Source organism: Pan paniscus, chromosome 11 (assembly GCF_029289425.2).
Source record: "Pan paniscus chromosome 11, NHGRI_mPanPan1-v2.0_pri, whole genome shotgun sequence".
NCBI classification, from domain to species: Eukaryota; Metazoa; Chordata; class Mammalia; order Primates; family Hominidae; genus Pan; species Pan paniscus.
Window position 1 is genome coordinate 68,051,354 of NC_073260.2, and position 21,796 is coordinate 68,073,149.

At 41.3% G+C, this 21,796-nt stretch overlaps 1 protein-coding gene across 14 annotated transcripts in view; it reads left to right on the forward strand.

Annotated features, from left to right (window-relative positions):
- The window catches only part of PIP5K1B (phosphatidylinositol-4-phosphate 5-kinase type 1 beta), a 305,504-nt gene that overhangs the window by 135,862 nt on the left and 147,846 nt on the right, over positions 1-21,796 (forward strand). The gene's annotated exons all lie outside the window — the stretch shown is intronic.

Sequence of the window (21,796 nt, forward strand, 5' to 3'; positions counted from 1 at the left end):
GTTAACATGAAGCAATTCATGTTTGAACAGAATTTTCAAAATCAAATTTTGAACTCACTGCTGGAGACGATGTGGCCCCCTTCATTTCCTGGATTATTATGCATCTCCCACAGAACCATTTGCTATATTATTTCTTTGGTGTTTACAGAAGCAGATCATGTTTATGAAGCATGTCCAGAAGAAGGAAATGATATATGGAAAATCTCTACATGGGGTATAGAGTCAAGTGATCCCTAGGTTACAGTTGAGAGCTATAAATAGGCCAGTGACTTCATATGTACCATGGGACTGGTATTTTCCATCTTTCGGCCCACAGTTTGGATAAACTTAGATGGATTTTTTAATAGTTCTTTGAAAATGGAACATTAGCTATCCACAGAGATTTAACTTGGGACAAAAAAAAGGAATAAAAGTCATCATTTCTGATGACAGGATTAGACAGACCTTTTTTCTTGAAAGTAATTGAATATTCTGTGTGTTTTTTGCAGTTTCTGTTGAATTGAGAATAGTGACCATCATTTGAGGTGGAAATAGCAGAAATGATTAATTTAGAAAGAAGAAGGATTGTAGGGTGGGTGGAAGTGGCATTTTCTGCATTGTATTCTTAGAAACTTAGACTGTTAGAGTTGGAAGTGCTCTGATAAAACTGTTCTTTAACATACGAGAAAACAGAGGCCCAAATACCTTAAGTCCCTTGTCCAAGAGTATGCTGAGTGCAGAAAGCCACACTGTGGCTCAGGTCCCGGGCCCTGGCCCTCAGCGTTTCTCAGCCCACTGCACTCATCTTCAGCACCTCTGATGGACTCACTGGGGTGACACCATCAAACCATGTGCCCCAAAGATGCCTTCATGTTGGTTTCCACTTGGGCATTTCTCATGCTTGGATGGCTAATATACTCCCTGCCTGGTTTACTCTTGAGAACCCGGCTTTCATCTGCTGTGGGACACAGTAGCCTTTGCGTGAGTGCCTACGTGCACATGTGTCCATGGAGGCAGGGAGGGTGGACAGGCATGTTTGTACACACACTGCACCAGCAGCACTTTTAAAGACAAGGATCATGACAAAAGCAACAGCAAGTGCACTTTCTTTTCCAAATTACCCAAGGTTGTTTTTTAAAAATAGTAATATCACTTCAAGTGTTTTGCACTTGGCTTGGTGAAACAAAATGTGAGTTAAAACTGTGGAATATTAAAGCATTATTCTTGACACACCTACAATATGAGACACTCCATTGATGTGGATAGCATATATGCAGACAACAAGCATTGATGTTGTACTTCCACCTATAGATAGAAGGGGGATGTACCTTGGTATGGGAGTTTTGCACTTAGACAAAGTCTTAGTTCTCAACCAGAGCTGATTTTGCTCACCACCCCTCCAGAGGGCATTTATTACTGTCTGCAGGTATTTTTGGTTTTTATGTCTGGAGGAAGTGGTGCTATAGGCACCATTTGTAAAGACCGGGGATGCTGCTGAACATCCTACAATGGACAGCTCCACACATCGAAGAAGTCTTGAATCCAAAATGTCAATAGTGCCAAAGTTGAGAAATCCTGGCCTACAGGAATTTATGACTTATCTGATACTGGGCTTTGAAGGCTATATAGACAGTTGATTAATTTAGAAACAGCTTGGCTTGTGGAATAAACATACCTGGTGTAGTCTGTGAACTGAAGTGAGCCAAGGTGGTCCCAGTATTGCTTCCACACTTGCTGTCTCAGATCTCTGTTCTCAGTGACCAGAGTTAAAAACCAGCTTCCCTCTGCCCTTCACGTCTGTGGGTCCTATGGTTGAGGATTTTTATGTATTGTTTTTCTTTGGGGTCCTGATAAAGCTTAGATAACCAAACATAGAATTTTTAAAGGTGATTGTGAATATAAAGAACTAAGGAGTGCCTTACCCTGATCCATTCTTTACACAAGCAGCCCCAGTCAGGGAACCCTATGCCAGGGGAGGAATTGGGCCTCAGCATGGCCAAGTCTTGGCAAAGACCACTATGGCAGCAGTGTCTGAGAAAGGAGAAGATTCCAAGGAGGGAGGAAATGACTAGGAGGCTGCTAGAGCCTTCCCTCAGCGCCATGTTCTACTCACAGACCAATGTAGTAAAAATGATTTGTATTTCCTTGTTCCTTTTTAAATTTTTGAAAAAAAATTTCCATATTTGGGGGTTTTCCCCATTGCCAGGTGGTTACATTCCAAAGAAATTATATCATGGGATACAGATGCAAGTATTTCCAATCATGCTTATTGTATAGGGCTGATGGCAAGGTGATTCCCCTCCATGGCAACACATCATAACCAGGCAAGCCCGTTAAGTATCAGCAACTGGAAGTCCAGCATCAGGACCACCCATCCTTTGTCAGGCAGCCCCGGTTGGTGGTGGTAAATGGAGGAGACTGAGGCCTCTTTCACTCACTTAAATTCAGAGAGTGAGCCACTCTACTCCTGTTGGGAAAACCTATTTCCTTACCCAACGAGACTGTAGAAAATTCCCCTCAGCCATATACCATGCCAGGTTTCTTTTACAAGCCAACCTGTTTCCAAGCAACCCTTCTTGTAACCTTCTGGAGCCAAGTATCTGATATTCGTACTGGGAGAAAGATGAACGGATTCTGCACAGACACGGGCCCTGCCAACATGGGCCTGGGAAGAGGGGAAGCTGGATGTGTGGCTCAGGAGACAGGCAGAGGTTGTTAGAGGAAGCACAGAGTATTGGAGGTGAAGATAAAGTCAGTAGTCGGCCAGGCCTTTTGTGCAACGGACTCAAGAAACATGTAAGAGAACAAAACATTTTTAGACTGATAACTGATTACTTGTGTACATCTTGAAAGTTGGCTGCTGCAGGGCCTAAACAAGAGAGAGGCCTTACAGTAGGGGTTATGTGTCCATAGGCTCATGGAAGCTTGGCATTGAGATGATCTTCATTCATTCAATATCATCTACTCAGTCATTCAGCCAACACTGAGTTAAGCTCTGAGCAAGGCATTGTGGTTAGATGGCAGATAGGTTAGCGTTGTTGGAAAGAGTGTGGGGTCAGAGGTCTGGGCTGCAGAAACCCACCACAGTTTCCTCTAATCATGCCTGGGAAGGGGGAACCAAGGGGGAAGGAAGCAGCCCTCTATTGAGCAATCAACTATGCATCGGGCACTTCCACTTGCGTTGTAGCAGCAGGAGCCAATAATGGTGCATTTGGGACTGGGCCACTAGAAGACTGGCTTATTGGGATCAAGTCAAGGGGTTCTTGGAAACCTGCTGAGAACAGGCCCATCACCTGACAGCCCAGAAAGATGTCCGAGTCTGGTGGCCAGATCCAGTGGGGGAGATCCAATGGGGGAGATCTAATGGGGGAGAGCCAAAGGTGTTTGTTGGTAGCTCTGACACCAACTTTTATGACCTGGGCAACAACCAAAACAATTTAATAACGCTCTCTCAGAGTTCAAGAGAAAAGGACTAAACAGAAATAAGCAGCAGCCCAGCCTCTACCCAGCTGGTACTTCTGGAAATTGCACATGGGTGAAGCAAGGCTGCTTCCTCCTGCTCCACTTGTGAGAAAAATGACTGCCTGTTCTCCTTTCTCAGTATCGGTCTCTAAGAGTTGTAATCCAAAGAAGGCAAAATACAATTACTTTCTGTTGCATTTTTAGAGCAGCAACTGTAAGTGGGAGGGAAAAAAAAAACAGACATCTAGAAAATGGTGGAATGAAATATGTTAAATCATACAAAACAAGTGGCTTCCAGTGACCACCTATACTGAAAAATAAATGAAATCAGAAAGTCGTATATCGTGTAGAATTTTAGAGGAGGAAGAAATTTTGGCAATTCTCTAAGCCAGCTGCCTTCATTTTCTAGAGGAGGAAAGTGAGCCCCCGTGCTATAATGAAGCTGTCTCAGAGTCTCACAGCCCCCTGGTGGCAGAAGGAGCCTGAAACTGATTGTGCTGCGTGTTGGTGATCCCAAATGTCTGTCCGTGTTTGTAAATTAATATGGTGGGGCTTATGAAATCAGGACCATAGTCATTGTCTGTGAATACTTCTCTTTTTCTACCTTTGGTCAAAAAGTTGGTTAGTAGAAGAAGAGCTAGAAGCCTAGAGCCAGAGCCGTGGAGCCATGGGGGTTCTCTTTCGTCCTATCTGCAGCTTGGGTAGCCAGCTGGGTTTTGGAGGAGAGTGCATCTCTTCCGAAGACCTTAGTTGCTTTCCTTGCGGAAGGGCTGATCCTGGCCTCTGGGAACAGGAGAAACATAGTAATTTTAAAGGTTATGAGGAAAGGAGGATAGGGATCCCGAAGGCCAGGGAGGAAAAGCCAGTGAGTTTGGAGCGTGGGAGCTGCAGGCAGGTGGGAGAAGCTGAAGGCCTAACGTGGCTGTTTTATTTGTTTAAATGTACAGGGCTCAGAAATAGAGGATTTTGGAAACTGTATTCCACTGTTCTAAAAGAGAAAGTGTGTAGGGGGGAAAATAGCATCTTGACTACGATGTAATCCTAGATCTTGAAACGTGAGGTTACATGGACAAAAAATGCTTAATCCAAACTTGAAAGTATGCATAATATTCAAAATTATCCCCCACCTTCAGTGCTTTACCCAGGTTATGGAGATTCTTGAAAAACATGTAAATGAACTTTGTGTATGTTAGTCTATGTACACATTTAGGAAGAGTTCCATTTAATAGTCTTTTTGTAAAACATGATCTAGGATTTATCTTTCATATGTACAATCCATCTGAATTTAAGTTTCCTCATCTGTGGGGGTAATATACAGGTTATGGTGAGAAATAAATGTTGCAAATAACTTAATCTTACACAAAATAAGCACTTAACACAATAAAATATATGTGTATTAAAATATCTCAATGGAAGTCATTGCATTAGAGTCCTCAAATACTCAAAACCAGTCTTTTTCTACCCAGGAAACACCTACATTCTAAATTTTAAAGCTCCTTTAGGTAAATACTGATATTAATGTTTCAGATTGTTTTGTTTAAAATTCTCTTGGCATTGTTCTTCTGTGGTTTTCCAGAAATATGGCCAGAACTACAAAGCACATGGTACTGTAAACAATTGCTATGCCAGTCATTTAAAATAACTCAATTATTAAAGGAGGGATGTCTTCACCCCCACTCTTTCAGAAAAGACAGCTTGGCCTCTAAATTCTTATGAATTTAGAGAGAAGCCATTTTCTTCATCCCTTCTTGATGTCATTCCTTAGTCCTTACATCTGCTGGATCTATTCTATAAGGAGTGTTTAGGGCTGGCATGTGGAAAAATGATTTGAGATTGGTAAACAGCAAGTCACAGCAAGTGATGCCTCTCACCATCAGTCTATAAAATCACTGCATTGTCAATTTGAAAGTGTTTTTGTTCTATGTATGATTCCATCTCATTTAGCAACAGTAACGCTGCCCCTTTCTTCCTTCTAAACCTTGGATCCCTGAGCTTTGCTTTTCTATTTCATAAATGTTATTTATTCCTCTAACATAGATAATGACATCTGTGATATAATACATATATGTATAATTCCCTGTCATCAGCCCTTAGAGCTTATTATGAAAATTAAGAGGAGGAAGAATTAAACTGGTAGAGATTTGAAAGGAAGAGAAAAACTATTTTGATTTCTTCTAGGCCTATTTCACTACCATTTATTATATTCCTCATTATGTCTTTTATATATCGAGAAAAAAACTACAGGACCAAAATTGAGGCACAAGTGGGAAAAAACATCCAGTGATCCCTACCCCAATAAGAAGCTTCATTTTTATTTTTTTCTCTTTGTTTGGGTAAATGGATAGCAATTAAGTCCTCCTGTCTTATGAAGTCAGAGATTTATCTCTTGAATTAATTAACTGCAGAATAGTGACCAGTGGCCCAGTGAACACTATCAGAGCACTGAGAGATGCTGGTTTATTTCCCCTCCTTAGCTAAATACATTCTTCTTTTTAAAACTGAAGAGGTCAGTTGGTGGGATGAAAAAGAAAGGTTTGCAGTCTCTTGGGATAGGCGGTAAAAGATAACAACGAGATCTTGTAATGCCACTCATATTTCCAGAGCATATTAAGTTTCCATGCTGGTTTCCACCTTTTTAAGGGAGTTATAATCATCCCCTCTCATTCCCTAAATCAGCAACAACAGCAGTGGTTTTGTGTGTGTGTGTGTGTGTGTGTGTGTGTGTGTGTGTGTGTGTGTGTGACTTCATATGAAGCAAGAGTTTGGTGGCTAGGGGTTAATATCCTCTCAAAGTAGGTGGGGATAAGATTAGGCCAGAAGGGATGGATGAGAGGGTGGAGGTTGCTGAGGGTTTCTTTGAGGGGAGGTTGGTTGTCCTAATCTTGTTTTACTTAAAGCTGGTAAACAGCCTAGATTCTAATTCCTATTCTAAAGATTCCCAATGTTATAGTGAAACCTTTCCACTTTGGCCCCATATAGGACACCTTTTCAATTAGTGCCCATGTGTCTGTGCACCTGACATGGCAGAGGGCTGTGATATGCCCCTGGAGAACTCTGTAGAGCAGAGGTTTGACTTTGGCCCTGACCCATCTCCACACCTATGGGCAAAGAGTTAACCATGGATTTGCCAGTCAAAGGAGAATGCAAATTAAAAGAGTAGAAGCTGGCTTGGTATTGCTTGGAAACAGGCCCATGTAGCCAATAAACAAGCAGTTGGAGTAGCCACATATTTTAGCTGGGCCTGTGCTAAACTGAAACACAAAACTACAAAGCTGCTATTTCTGTAATTCTATGTGGGGTTATGACATCAGGTATGACGGTTATGAGCATGGACTCAGGGTTAACAGATCTAGGTTCAAGGGCCAGCTTTACCACCTCCTCACTGTGTAGCCTTGGATAAGCTGATTTGTCTTTCTGGGCCAGTTTCATCTTATGTAAATCAAGAGTAAGTAATTTTGTACAAGGCTTGGACTACAGTAAGTACTCAGGAAAGGCCAGCTAGCTAATAGAATGGTGAAAAGAGCCATGAACATATTCCATTCATTCCCCATCAAAAGAAGAGTGAGTGGAGTTATGGCAAGAAAGGTACTACCGTAATGTGAAAAGATTCCACCTAAAGATACCTGATCATTTCTTACTTCAGGGAAGCCCATCTTACAGGTCCTTTCTGGCCCTACAGTGTAAGACTTTAAAAGACATAGGTAGGCAGGCACAATTGCAGTTTCTCCATATCTTTCTGCCTAGGTGTGTTTCTCAACCCCCACTTCACCCACAAGCTGCTGTTACATGTTCCTCCAAGAGTCCAGCATCCCAGTGAGCCAATTAGGGAACACACTCCTTATTTGTTATTGCAAAAGTATATATTTAAGTGTGAATATTGGTGTAAATTCTTCTAAAGGACTATTTTAAATTTTAAATGAAAAAGGCTAGAGAAGTGTAAAATTTTATTATAAAAAGGAATAAACAAGAACCTTATTTGGTAGATGATAAAGATTAGCTATAGTTTCTGCCCTGTGAGAGCATACAATTTTAATAATCAAAACTCTTAAGAGAAGGCATGGAAATTTTATTGTTTTAGAGCTTCCATGGGGACTATTTTACAAATGCAGTTTAACTTTAGTTGCTGTAAAATAATTGAACATGACTATTAGTGTATAACCATAAAAAAATGAAAATTATAAAGTTAAGAGCAAATAATACAATTAATACACAAAAAGAGAATCTGTCTCAATAGTGATCAGGAAAATGGAGACTAAAACAACAAGACTGGCAAAAGTTAACAATATTGATGATACTGGTATTGGTAGGAGTATGAGGATAGAATCATTCTTACACAGCACTCTGTTGGTGAGTATGTAAATTGATGAAATCCGTAGAAGACATCTTGGCAGTACCTACCAAAAGTATAAATGTGCATTTTTTTAACTCATCAGTTCTTCTAGGAATCAAAGCTGCAGAAATATTCAAGAAATAAATGTATAGGAGTATATGAACAAGGATATTCATCACCACATTATTTTCTATTAAAGAGAGAGAACAAGAACCCTAGTGTCTATCAATAAGAGAGTAGTTAAAACAATTGTGGTACATACAAGCTATGAAAATCTATGTAACCATTACAAATAATGAGATCTGTATAGATGGAAGCATAGTATTTGGGGGAAAAAAAGCAAGCTGAAACAAAGTATGAATAGTACAGTCTCATTTTAATTTTATTTTTATTTTTGAGATAGGGTCTCCCTCTGTCAACCCAGGCTGAAGTGCAGCGGTGCGATCTCAGCTCACTGCAACCTCCGCCTCCCAGGCTTAAGTAATCCTCCTGCCTCAGCCTCCCCAGGCAAGAGCCACCATACCCAGCTAATTTTTGCATTTTTTGTAAAGACAGGGTTTCACCACGTTGCCCAGGCTGGTCTTGAACTCCTGAGCTCAAGCAATCCACCCACCTTGGCCTCCCAAAGTGCTGGGATTAAAGGCATGCGCCACCATGCCCAGCCTCATTTTTATCTGTAATGCATGTATACAGACATGTATTTTTCAGTGTGTAGAGAAAAAAGCCCCAAACACACACTAAACAGTTGATAGTAGTTAACCCTGAAGAATAAGTGTAAGAAGGGCACATTGGTGTTTTACTTTCTGTAGTTAAGAGTTTTTTTTAACTTTTTCTCAATGAGCATGGGCTACAATTTACCTTTCTAAATTGAGCAATGGTATCTTTATGGATATTTATCTTTCAGTCTGATATATTTTTGAGCCTATATTGTTTTTCAGGTAAAGAGCATTTGGTTATAGGTCCATAGGGTATATGCGCTTGGAATATAGATCAAAACAAGAACCAGAATAACCGTGGCTTAAGCTAAGTTGAAGTTTATTTTTCACATGCATGAAGTGCAGAGGTCATTTACTTGCCTCTGCAGGGTATTCAGGGGCCTAGGTTTCTATCTTGTTTTTCTACCATTCTCAATGTATAGCTAACAAAAGCGATTAAAGAAGCCTACTTCATCTCTGTCCATCACATCTGTACACAGCACACCCCTTCCTGGTGAGGATGTGACCTGGGAGTTGACACATCATTTCCTGTCCCAGCTCAATAGCCAGAAAATAGTAATGTGATGATACCTACCTAAAAGAGAACCAGGCAAAATACCCAGTTGAAATCCATTACTATATCACAAGGTTTCCGAACCTCAGCACTATTGACATTTGGGCTAGATAATTGTTTGTTGAGGGGGCTGTTCTGTGCATTGTAGGATGTTTAGCACATCCCTGGCCTCTGTCCAATCAGTGCTAGGAGCACTGCCCGGGTGTGACAACCCAAATTGTCTCCAGACACAGCCAGATGTCCCTGAGGGCAAAGTCAAGCCTCTTGAAGAACAACTGCTAAGTAAGAAGAGAATAGATGCTGCAGACAACCAGTAACATCCGCTATAAGCATTGTGTTATTTCCCCCAAAACAGTGCTTAGCACTGAACTAATATTTCACCTTTCAAATAACAAGTCCTCTACCAGGAAATCGAGCATGCTAAGATTGTGTCAAATTTTATTTTGGTTGATTCTAGGATGAAAAGTCAATCCTGTCTTATTTTAATCTATTGAATCTAAATTGATATTTATATCAAATAAATAACAATTTTTATTTGAATACACAGACAAATGAAATATTCTTCCCTAGTGTGTAAGAATAGTATTAAGGATATTATACTGTGTTACATTTTTAATGAATATCTCAGTTTAAAGTGTAATATTTCTGAAAGACTAATATAACAGCAAATATATACAGCAAATATAACAGCTCTATCCTAAATCAAGAATTTCATCTGCAGTTGATGGCCTGTCTCTTTTTAGGGCAATTAAGTGTGCATAATTTGATGCTGCTGTATTATGAATACTTTAAGAGTACAGTATTTTTCTGTTAATGAGGAGTGTTTACTTAACATGCTCTTCCTTTCCAATGAGGGAACATGCTTTGCTGCCAATCAAATTAAGGTGGAGATCATTTCAAAGAAACCGTGAAACACTTTTTCTTTATTCTGCCTCTCCTATTAAATGTTGAGAAGCAAATCTTCTATCAAACAGATGGATATACTGGGATCTTGTTAAAAGGCTGCTTGATAAAAAGGGAAAATTAAATATAAAGTGGATCTGTGTTGGGCTTCTTCCAAGGTTGTTTAGTGCCTAGTGTGTCAGAATAACCTTGTTATAAGGCAAATTCACCACATGGAGTGTTCGTGCCAGCCTAGGGAAGGCCATCATTTAATGGAACTCCAGTATTCTTATTTTTGAAAATGCAGATGCTGCAGAAATTATATCAGAAATGTCATTGCCAATCATGAAAATAACAGAATACCCCAAAAGTCACGTATGAAATGATTCATACTGGGAGACAGGAGTAACCGCTTTTAGCTGCTGTAATGAACAGAGGCTGTGTAGAGGCATGATTGGTAAAGCTGGACCTGGAAGAGTGGGTAGGATACTGAAAAGAGAATGGAAAAGGACAGCATGGAAAGCCCAGAGATCAGTGGATGCAGAGACCAGAAATCACAAGGCAAGTTTAAGTGGGACAGTTTGGCTAAAGTGGTGGATTTGCATAGAGGCAAGAGGATCTCTGGCTTGTGGCCAAAACAGTAACTGGTCCACCAGAGTTTGTGCCCCCTCTTCCAAAGCACAGCTGGGTCTGGAAAGCAGCTGCAGAGCCGGCCCTCCTTGCATCTGAGCCGGGCCATGTGGCTTATCCTTACTGGTATACTATGAATGAGTCATTGTCTGTAGGACCTGGGCAGTTAAAGGATGGCACACTTAAATCGGATAATTTGGAAGGAATTTAAGAGGGACTCTTTTTATGAGAACACATGGACACAGGGAGGGGAACATCACACACCGGGGCCTATCGGCAGGTGAGGAGCAAGGGGAGGGAGAGCATTAGGACAAATACCAAATGCATGCAGGGCTTAAAACCTAGATGACAGGTTGATAGGTGTAGCAAACCACCATGGCACATGTATACCTATGTAACAAACCTGCATGTTCTGTACGTGTATCCTAGAACTTAAGGTAAAATTTTAAAAAAGAAAAAAAGAAAGACTCTGTTTGCAAAGATGTGGGAGAAATGCAGGGAAACCATAAGGGGTAGTTCAGTGTCTTGAGGCAAAATGTACCTTGTTACCCGCCTCCCCCACACCGCCCCCCAAGCCATAAAAAGGTAAGAGAATGGCACTATTTCTAGATCCCAGAGTAGGAATCATCTGGAAAGATCCACAGAGAGGAGCTGTAACCTTTAGAAGGACACAACCAGACCGAGTCAAACCTTAAGGAGGGAGGGATGGAAGTAAACACTTTGACCTCACTCTCAAAACTCCGTCCAGTCTTCTGCCATGGTGTCCCATTGGCCAAACCCAACTAGAAGCCAGAGGGAGCCCTTTGATGTGGGCTTACTGATGGTAACCCAGGGCACAGAGCAGGGTGAAGGAGGGTTGAGGGACAGGCCTGGGGTAGATATCCTGCACTGTCACTTCCTGGCAAAGGTAGGAAGAAGTGGATATTCTCTCACTTCTCCTATCAGCCAGCTGAACTGGGGGGATTTTACGATCCTAGGGGCTACTAGAGCTACAGGGATGCAGGAGCCAGGCTCTCTGAATCACCTGACAAAGGCAAGTGGATTATCATTCAGAGACACTCACTGTGGACTATGTCCTATCAAAAAATAAACTTCTCTTGAATCAAGACATTGAATTTTAGGGGTGTGTTTTTTTTTATAGGACTTGGTATTTGAGGATTGATTTATTACAGCATTTAGCATTAACAGGGACTCAATTGTAGAAAGTTTTGAAGGCCAAGCAAAGAATTTGGATTCATTTCTACAGATGGTCAAAAATTAGTGGAGGCTTCTATGCTGGGAGGTGGTTTTAAAAGGAAAAACAGAAAGAGAGCCTTGGAATGATGAGTCTGGCAGTCACATGGCAGGTGGAATGGAACACAGTGAGCAATCCATTGATGCAGCTGGCCCAAACCCCATGTGATCAGCGGGACCTGTGAATCAGTCCCACACAATACAAGCTGAAGGGATGGAAGCATAATCACATTCCAAGTTCAGGTGCCAGCCTGCCATGTAGAACTTGGGGAAGGAGGTGGTCTAAGACCAGTTGAATGATCACCCCACTCTATGAAAGGGCCTGGCTGGCCCACTATGAGATATGGAAGAGGAAATTTGGAAAGAGTTGTTGATATGTCATGAGTAACCCACATAAGGGAGAGGCTTGGGAGAGGGTCTGCCCACCATCTCAAGCCTAGGGAAGGGGGCTTCTGTGAGACCACTGAAGAGTGTGCTGTGTGCTCCCTGGAGCCTGGGGGATGCAATAGACTATAGTATTTTTCTGAAAAATCAGAAAGTTTTCAGAAGAGAAGTTTTGGTCAGCTGCTCTGATGATGACAAAACCAAAAAAGGCTCCTTGGGGAGGGTGGGTGTTCCAGGCAAATGATATGTGACCATTGGAGGACACTGAGCTCTAGAGACAGCTAATGTGGGGTCACCCCAGTCCTGTCTATGTGAAGACCTGGAAAAACAACAGGAAACTACCAGGCAGAGGAATGCAATAGCCATTTGCGGGGGAGAACTGCAGACCCCATGAGAGCACCTCACAAGAAAAAAAGATACACACCTGGACAGCCTTTTCAGTTCCTGGTACATTTTACAACTGTACTCTTCAAAAAACACCTTTCCTACCTCTTTTCTCCTCCCTCTAGCAACCAGTCAGAAAAGAGAAGAGAGGCTCCCAAGCCCCTCCCACTGCTGGAGGCCGGCTTGTGCCAGGCAAGCTGGGGGAAGAGAGAGATGGCTACCAAAAGCATATATAAGTTTTTATTATTATTATTATTATTAAGCTAGACTGTACATACCAAATGTCTAGATGAGACCATTTTTACAGATCTATGACTGGGAATAAACAGAAGACTTTTTTTTTTTTTTTTTTTTTTAAGACAGGGTTTCATTCTGTCATCCAAGCTGAAATGCAGTGGCACAATCACAGCTCGCTACAACCTTTACCTCCTAGGCTCAAGCAATCCTCCTGCCTCAGCCTCCTGAGTAACTGGGACTACAGGTGCTGCCACCATGCCTGACCAATTTTTTGATTTTTTGTAGAGAAAAGGTCTTACTATGCGGCCCAGGCTGATCTCATACTCCTAGGCCCAGGTGATCCTCCTGCCCTCTCAAAATGCTGGAATTACAGGTGCAAGCCACCATACCTGGACAGGACCTTTTATTCCAGAAGCCACCAGAAGGGTCATAGACCTGCCGTATATTTCATGCTGGGGCAGAAGAAAAATCTAACCCCAGAATACATTTAGAGGAACAGTGGGAGACAAAAATAAACTTGTTATGATTACATTTTATAAAAGCACAATCATTACATAGGTTTGTTGCATTAAGGCCTTGACCTAAAAGAAAAAGCTAAAAAGATGAGCAACTCCTAAACATGCCTTTGTCATCCCTCAAAATGTATTTTAAAACATAGTAGCAATACCTTCATTGGAGGACATTTCCTTCCCAATATATAAAACATAAAATTTAGAAAACTTGGGAAGTACAAAACTTGAAAGCAAAAATCACCTAATATCCCTCTATCCAGAAATAATTGTACATTTTGGTATATTTCCTTCCTGTCTTATTTTCCTCCGTGGATATGTACACATGCACTTGGTTTTTGTTGTTTAAATTTTATGATCTGTATTGTGTCCTGCTTTTTAAACTTAACATAGTATCTTATTTTTCTAAGTTAAGGATCACTTCTAAAATATGATTTAAGTGATGGCATAATTTGATGAGTCCATCAAATAATTTTGTCAAATATGCTAGATCCAGATTTAGGTTTATATATGAATTAACAATATGAATGAGAAAAATATAGAGAATTTGACTCATAGCTTTAGATATTCCATCAAGTCGTAGCATTTATATTATCAGATGAAAGAGCTACTTGTGGAGACAGTTGTCACTCCTTTCTTCAAACTCTCTTTTCTTGGTTTCAATGAAGCCATATTTCCCTGATTTTCTTCTACTGTGTTAGTCACTCCTACGTCTCCTCCAAAGCTTTTCCTTCTTCCATCTATTTTCTAAATGTTGTTGTGGTTTAGGACTCTCCTTGGATACTCCCCTCTCTCTCTCTTGGTTTTCTCATTCAACCCCTTGGTTTTCAATATCATTTATATGCTAACAACTCTCAAAATGAAATATTCTCTCTAACCCCTATCCCAAGCTCCAGACTTGTATGTTAGCATCTCCAGTTGGATGTCTCATTAGCATCTCAAATGGAACTCTGAATCTCTGCTCCAAAATAGGTACCTTCCTCAGTTTCCTCAGCTTGGTAAAGTGACTTCAGTCCTCTCAACTGCTGAAGGAAAATGCCAGGAGGCATTGCTGGTACTTTTCTGTCCCTTATTTCTAGTTTGCAGCAAATTCTGTCTCCCTCCCTCCAATATATCTCAAATCCACCTCCTCTGCCCATCCTCTCGTTCATCATCCTTCTCTAAGCCATCAGTATCTCTATATGAACCACTGCAACTGCCCCCAATCACTTTCCTGCCTATAATCCCTCCAATGAAACTGGTTGTAGGACTATGGAAATGATACAGTTTGTGGGTAGGCAAACCTCCTCCTCTCTGAGAGGAAGTGGGACAACCTTTTGCTTCTGAGTTCTTCAAATCATTTCTCAAGTTCTTTCCCGTATTAATTTTCTATTGCTTCTATAACAAATTACTACAAGCTCAGTGGCTTAAATCAATGCAAACTTATTATCTTATAGTTCTGGAGGTCAAAAGTTCTAAAATCAAGGTGTTGACAAGGCTGCGTTCCTTCAGAGGCTCTAGCAGGGAATCAATTCCTACTACTATAAGTAGCAGCCAGAGTGAACCTTTTCAAATAAGAATGCTGTTCCCTCATTGAAACACATCAAACCATTAGGATGGCCTATAAGACCCGGATCTCGTCTGTCCAGTCTTTCCAGCCTCCAGTTCTGGCACTTTCCCTGTTACCCGACTAATGAACTCATATGATTTGCTTTCAGGTCCCTGAACCTTACTGCTTCTCTATCCCTGGAAATCAACTCCCCTAATTTCCTAATGTGCTTTGTCTTTCTTCACCACACATGGTAGTCCAAAATGTCAATTCCTTAAGGGCAAGACTCTGTTCAGGTCACCTTTATGTCCCCAGTTTGTACAAAGGACACAGCCAGTCTTTGTTGACACGACTTGTTGACTGGCCCATTCTCACTTTTCAGGTCTCAGCCTACAGATCATTCCTCAGACAGACCTCTGAGACTCCATCATTCTTGAGTGGGTCTCCGCCCTTCTGACCTCAATTATTTCACGCTGTTCTTTCTGTCACTGACTTCATTTGTCTTTATGCATGTGTATCTTTGTCTGTTTAATGTCTCTTTCCCCCACTAGACTAGAAACTCCCATGAGAGCATGAACCATGTCTCTTTTTTGGCTTATGCTTCCCACAATGCCTAAAATAATGCCTGGCTCATACTAAGTGCTCAGATCTTTGCTGGCAGAATGAACAGCCTCTGACTGAATGGGGTTCTGAGGGAACCTCTTCTCTCTGCTGGGAGCAACACTGGAAAAAATGCTAGGGTCAATCCTGAAGTAGAGGAGTGTGATCCACAGAATAATGGGACCCCAAAGAGATCCATGTCCTAATCCCTGGAACCTATTAAGAAGACATTGCCAGTAACTTCACACACTTGGCAGGTGTGATTAAGTTAAAGATTTTGAGATAGGGAGATTATCTTAGATTATCCAGATGGGTCCTTATAAAGCGAAGCGAGAAGATCAGAGTCACAGAAGGAGATGTGATGAGAGAAGCAGAGGTCAGAGGGAGACAGATTTAACAATTCTGCTGGCTTTGAAGATGGAGGAAGAGACCACAAGGAATGCGGGTGGACTCTAGGAACTGATTCCCCACTAGAGTCTCTGAAGGAACGCAGCCTTGTCAAAACCTTGATTTTAGGACTTCTGACCTCCAGAACTGTAAGATAATAAGTTTGCATTGTTTTAAGCCACTGGGCTTGTAGTAATTTAATATAGTAGCAACAGAAAACTAATACAGGGAAGAACTTGAGAAATGATTTGAAGAACCCGGAAGCAAGAGGTGGTCCCACTTCCTCTCAGAGAGGAGGAGGTTTGCCTACCCACAAACTGTATAATTTCCATAGTCCTACAACCAGTTTCATGCAATGTCTTTCTCTTTTTCCTTAGTTCTCTCAGTGGGAATCTATCCCTCTTTCTTTCTCCTTAATTCTCTCAGTGGGACAAATAAGTGGACTATGCCTTGTTTCTTGAGTATAGGTTCAGGGAGAGGAGGGAGAACCTGGAGCTGGGTTTGAGCTGTAGAAATGAAGGAACGTGGACCAGGTGTGGTGGCTCACGCCTGTAATCTCAACACTTTGGGAGGCTGAGGCAGGAGAATCTCTTGAGGTCAGGAGTTTGAGATCAGCCTGAGCCATAAAGTGAGACCCTATCCCAACAAAAAATTGAAAAGATTAGCCAGGCATGGTAGCATACACCTGAAGTCACAGCTACTTGGGAGGCTGAGGTGGGAGGATGGCTTGAGCCCAGGAGTTTGAAGTTACAATGAGCTGTGATCATACCACTGCACTCCAGCCTATGTTGTAGAACCAGGGTGGTTACTGAAGAGGAATGAGGGAGAAATAATAAATAAATGGGGAGGCTGGTCAGCATCTCCCTTCCCATACACCCATATAAGAATTACTCTCTTGCTGTTTTGTTGTTGTTGTTGTTGTTGTTGTTAAGACTGAGTCTTGCTCTTTTGCCCAGGCTGGAGTGCAGTGGCGCCATCTTGGCTCACTACAGCCTCTGCCTCCTGGGTTCAAGTAATTCTCCTGCCTCAGCCTCCTGAGTAGCTGGGATTACAGGTATGCGCCACCATGCCCGGCTAATTTTTGTATTTTTAGTAGAGACGCGGTTTCACCATGTTAGCCAGGCTGGTCTCGAACTCCTGACCTCAAGTGATCCACCCTCCTCAGCCTCCCAAAGTGCTGGGATTACAGGCGTGAGCCACTGCACCTGGCCCTCTCTTGCTGTTAACAGGTGATACTGAACCATTTCTTTATGGCCTAGTCTAAGGCACCTTGTCAGTGAATATCTCTGATTTAGAATTAGACTCTCAAAATCTATGGTTTTGGGAAAATAGATCTTCTCAGAAACAGAGAAAGCATTGGACCTCATCCCTGGTAAAAATGCACACAAGCGAAAATGTTCACATGTAGTTTTTAGGGGTTCATAAGGTCAGCTTGCTCAAAGGTTAGAGTATTTGGTTTTTAAAATACATATCAGGCGTGGGAGATGGTGGGAAGCAGACAGGGAGTAATATTCTAAGATAGGCTTCCAGTGTTAAGCTAAGGGGTTTGGACTTAATCTTCCAGGGAGGGCGCTGAGAACCCATTAGAGGGCTTCAAGCAAGGCACTGACATGATCAGATTTGTGCTTTTGAAAACAATCACTCTGCAAACATCTATATTGGCCATAATCCCAACATTAGTTCATCCATTCACCTTAGGTGGAAAAATGCTGTTGACATGAAATGTTTTAATATTTCCTTTTAAAGCCAGTGATATCAGATGGCATATTAAGTGACCTAATTTTATAGATAGTGTGCTGTAGAAAGCAGTTTTGATGTAAGGACATCAAAATCTTGTCAGATCATTGCTTTTCTAAGAGAGGGTTTGCTTAGGCATTTGGTCTTATTGTAACTTTCATCATTATTATCTCATTGTTCGCTGCTTCTCAGCTTTTATCAGATCCATCTCTAGCAGAGAAAACTCAGGTAAGTAAAGCAAAATTGTAGAATGCCGTATTGGGAGCCTTCTAGAAGATCAGCGTATGCACACACTAGCTAAGGGATTTAGACCAAGTTCATCTCCCGGAGCCACGGTTTCCTTATCTATACTATGGCATTAGAAACCCTACCTAGCTATGTAACAGTTGTGACAATCAAATGTGATCATTAAAAGACAGTGCTTTGAAAACCATAACATATTACCCAAATGCAAGCTGATATTCATTTTCCTCTTAGTATTACCATCATATCTGAACATGTTTGGGTTAATACAGAGGAGCTGTGAAACTAAACGTTTGTGGTTTGCCTTTATGATATTATATGGTTCTCCCTTTCTCCAAGTATCAAATGCTTTAGAGGTTTTTCTAGTATCCAGGCAACATATTGCCTCCACTTAGCCCTTGCAAAAACCTGAATTAAAAATAGACTCTGTTTGCTGTGTTCTGAAACCTAAACCTATATGTTTTAAAGGAGTCAAAGGTTCCCCTTGGCACTCAAAGGGGCAGTAGTCCTGTCCTAGCACTTTTAGAGCATATGCCAAGCCATGCAGAGGAAAGCGGAGAAGCTCAGTTGTGCAAAGCCGGCGACCCACCACCGTGTCACTGGTCTGTTGGTGGTATCCCGGAGGAAGGAAGGGAGCTCTGGTGGCTTAGAGTTTTCAGGGAAAGGACTATTGGTTCTAGTACTGCTATCACCAACACTTCACACAGAAGGTTCTTTGTCATCATCATGATTTACTAATCTCATCAGAGACACTCCAGGTAGTGTTTCAAAGTGTTTTTTCACAGTTTCAAAGTACATCTGGCTTAATATTAGGATGTGCCTCAGACATTTCCACAAACCAGACAAGATGCTTTTTTTCTATTTTATTTTTTTAATTGACAAGTAAAAATTATATGTATTTATTGTGTACAACATGATGTTTTGAAATATGTATACATTGTGAAATGGCTCTGTTGAGTTAGTTAATTGAGGTAATGTGCATTTCCTCACATAGTTATTTTTTGTGATGAGAACACTTAAAATCTACTTTCTTGGTGATTTTTAAAATGCAATCATTGTTATTAATGTAGTCACCATATTGTACAGTAGATCTCTTGGACTTATTCCTCCTATCTAACTGAAATTTTGTCCTTGGACCAATATCTCCCCAAGCCCCCAGCCCCCAACCAGCCCCTGGTAACTGGCATTCTACTTCGAGTTCAACATTTTTAGATTCCATATATAAGATGCTTTTTAGTGATACCCAAATATATCACTATTAAAGCATTTAATTTTTACACAGACCTGGGGAGGAGGAAACTTTGAGGTGTCATTCCTAGTATGTCAGCAAAATGCCGCCTTTTGTTAATAGTCCCCATGTTACCAGTGGTGACATTAACAATGGTGTTTGTACAGCTTTACCAAGAAGTTTACAAGATTTTCTTTGGCTTACCCGTGGGTGGGTATGATTGGAAGCAAATAAAATTTTTACCCTTTTTTCACCAAAAGGAATGGCTCTCTCAGAGCTTTGCTTTGTTGAGGTCAAACATTCAGACTTAAAAGAGAACTTCCGACTTTGATTCTAGGCTCATTTTGCAAACACGGATATGGAGGCAGCCTGGGTTTGGCAGTGAGACTCCACCACATACTAGCAAAGGGACTTGGGCAAGTCACTTAACCTTGCTGAGCCTTAAATCCACCTCTGTAAAATGGGAACAGTTGTTACTATGCCTTACGGTTCTGGAGAGGGTCAAATGAGTGAGGAGATTCTGATTTAGAGAAAGTGGAGTATAACTTGGGCCTCTGGAGCCAGCCTCCCTAGAGGTGAGTCCCAGCTTCACCTTGTCAGTAGCTGTGTTACCTCGTGTAAGTTGCTAAACCTTCCTGAGCCAATAGAAATAGTAAGAGTGCCTACCTCATACAGTCGTGAGGGTAAAAGGCTTAATATAACCAGAAAGCACTTAGAACAGTGCCTGCCATTTAGTAGTAAACACTACATTAGTATGTGCTATGATTATGATAGATTATGATCATAATTGTTATTATTCATATATCAAGTGCCTGGCATAAATTAGTTGGTCAAAAAAGATTAATAACTACTTTTATTATTTCTCCCATCAGATCACCTGAAATTTAAATGCTCTGAAAGGAAAGTATTATTATTACCAGTCTGTTTTTGATTTAACTAAATATATAACAGCAGGGTTCTTTTCAAAATCTTACTCCTCAGGGACTCAAAACTTAACCTTACACCAGAGGAGAAAGATTTTTTCTTAGAACAAGAGCATATATTTGGTCCTCACTCCAGACCGTTGGAATCAGAAATTCTGGGGACATGACCGTCATCTGTTTTAGCAAGTGTACCCAGTGATTCTCATGTTCCTGAAGTTTGATAACACTAGGTGTAGACTAGTCACAGCTTTGACTACCTTCTGTTGCCAGGGTGGAGACAACAAAGAATTGGATACTCTCTTTGGCAGGCTGTTCCAGCCCAAGAAGTGTTAAAATGATGTTATCGTGGTGGTTTTGTGAGTTAAGCAGATACAGATAGTTCTGGAAAGCAGCGTCAGGGGTGCGGTACGGGGGGTGCAGAGCACTTGTGCAGCATGTGAACCTGTTGATAGATCTGGCTTAGAACAGTGTGGCGTATCGGGCCCTCTGGGAAGTGCTCATGTCACGTCTTGTGCCTTACCAGTCTGAGTGACGCATGGGAGAAGAGATGCCTTTTGAGTTTTTATGCAAGGTTAAAATGAAGAAAATCCATTTCAGCCTTTAAAAGTCAGAGCTACCGGTACAAAAGGTCACTGACGCCAAATGGTGGCATTGCAGAGCTCTGAGAGGGAGCATTAAAATAGCAGGGGTTTTTTTTGTTTGTTTGTTTTTTGTTTTTTTTTAAGAAACACTGAATGCACTGTGGGCTTAAGTCTCAGTCTTTTGCCATCTTGCTGCCCTAGGATCTTAAATAAAAGGGCATGTGAAAAAAGAAAAACACGAAGACATTTTTCTACCTCCTTAAGTGTCAAGGATGTAGATAGTCGTCCTCACACTAAAGGTGACATAACCTTTATTGTAGAATAAGCAAAGTGATGAAATGATGCCCCTATGAGAAAGTAGTCTGTAGATGGACTAGAGACCTAGCCCTGCTCTAGATGTAGTCTGTTTGGAGGTCAAGTTTGGATAACTGAAGATGACACTGCCTTGGGAAATGAAGCGAATCTCAGAAGTGGTGTGGAGAGGTTGTAAGATATTAATTTGGCTCTGTATACAGTGCATTCGTGTTGACAGAACAGCATCCCAATTGATTGAAAAGAATCTGCAAGCCATCTGAATAGAAACAGTATTTAAGTCATTAAGAATGGATTGATTACCAGGGCAATTAAGGAGACCTGAGGATCAAGGACCGAATTCAGGGGACGCTGCAATTATAGCAAATACAATATGAGAGGTCAGAGAAGAAGTGACAGGAGAGACTATAAGAAAAGCTGGAAGTGGGCCGGGCATGGTGGCTCACACCTGTAATCACAGCACTTTGGGGCTGAGGTGGGCAGATCACATGAGGCCAAGAGTTTGAGAGCAGCCTGGCCAACATGGCGAAATCCCATCTCTACTAAAAATACAAATATTAGCCAGATGTGGTGGTGCATGCCTGTAGTCCCAGCTACTCAGCGGCTGAGGCATGAGAATTGCTTGAACCCGGGAGGCAGAGATTGCAGTGAGCCGAGATTGCACGACTGCACTCCAGCCTGGGCGACAGAGTAAGATGCTGTCTCAAAAAAAAAATAAAAAATAAAAAATAAATAAATATATATATATATATAGAAGTGGCTCCAGGACCATATTCTATCATAGAAATCAAGAGAAGAAATTTTTTCCAGAATAGACAGGTGTTCTCTGGTGTTAAAAGCCTGAAGAAATAAAAAGATATAAAGCATGTGGGGAGGTGGGGATGGGTCTTAGATTTGCTAAGAAAAAATATTAAATCAGAAAGAAAGTATCTTTTCTATAAAGTAAATGATCTTTATT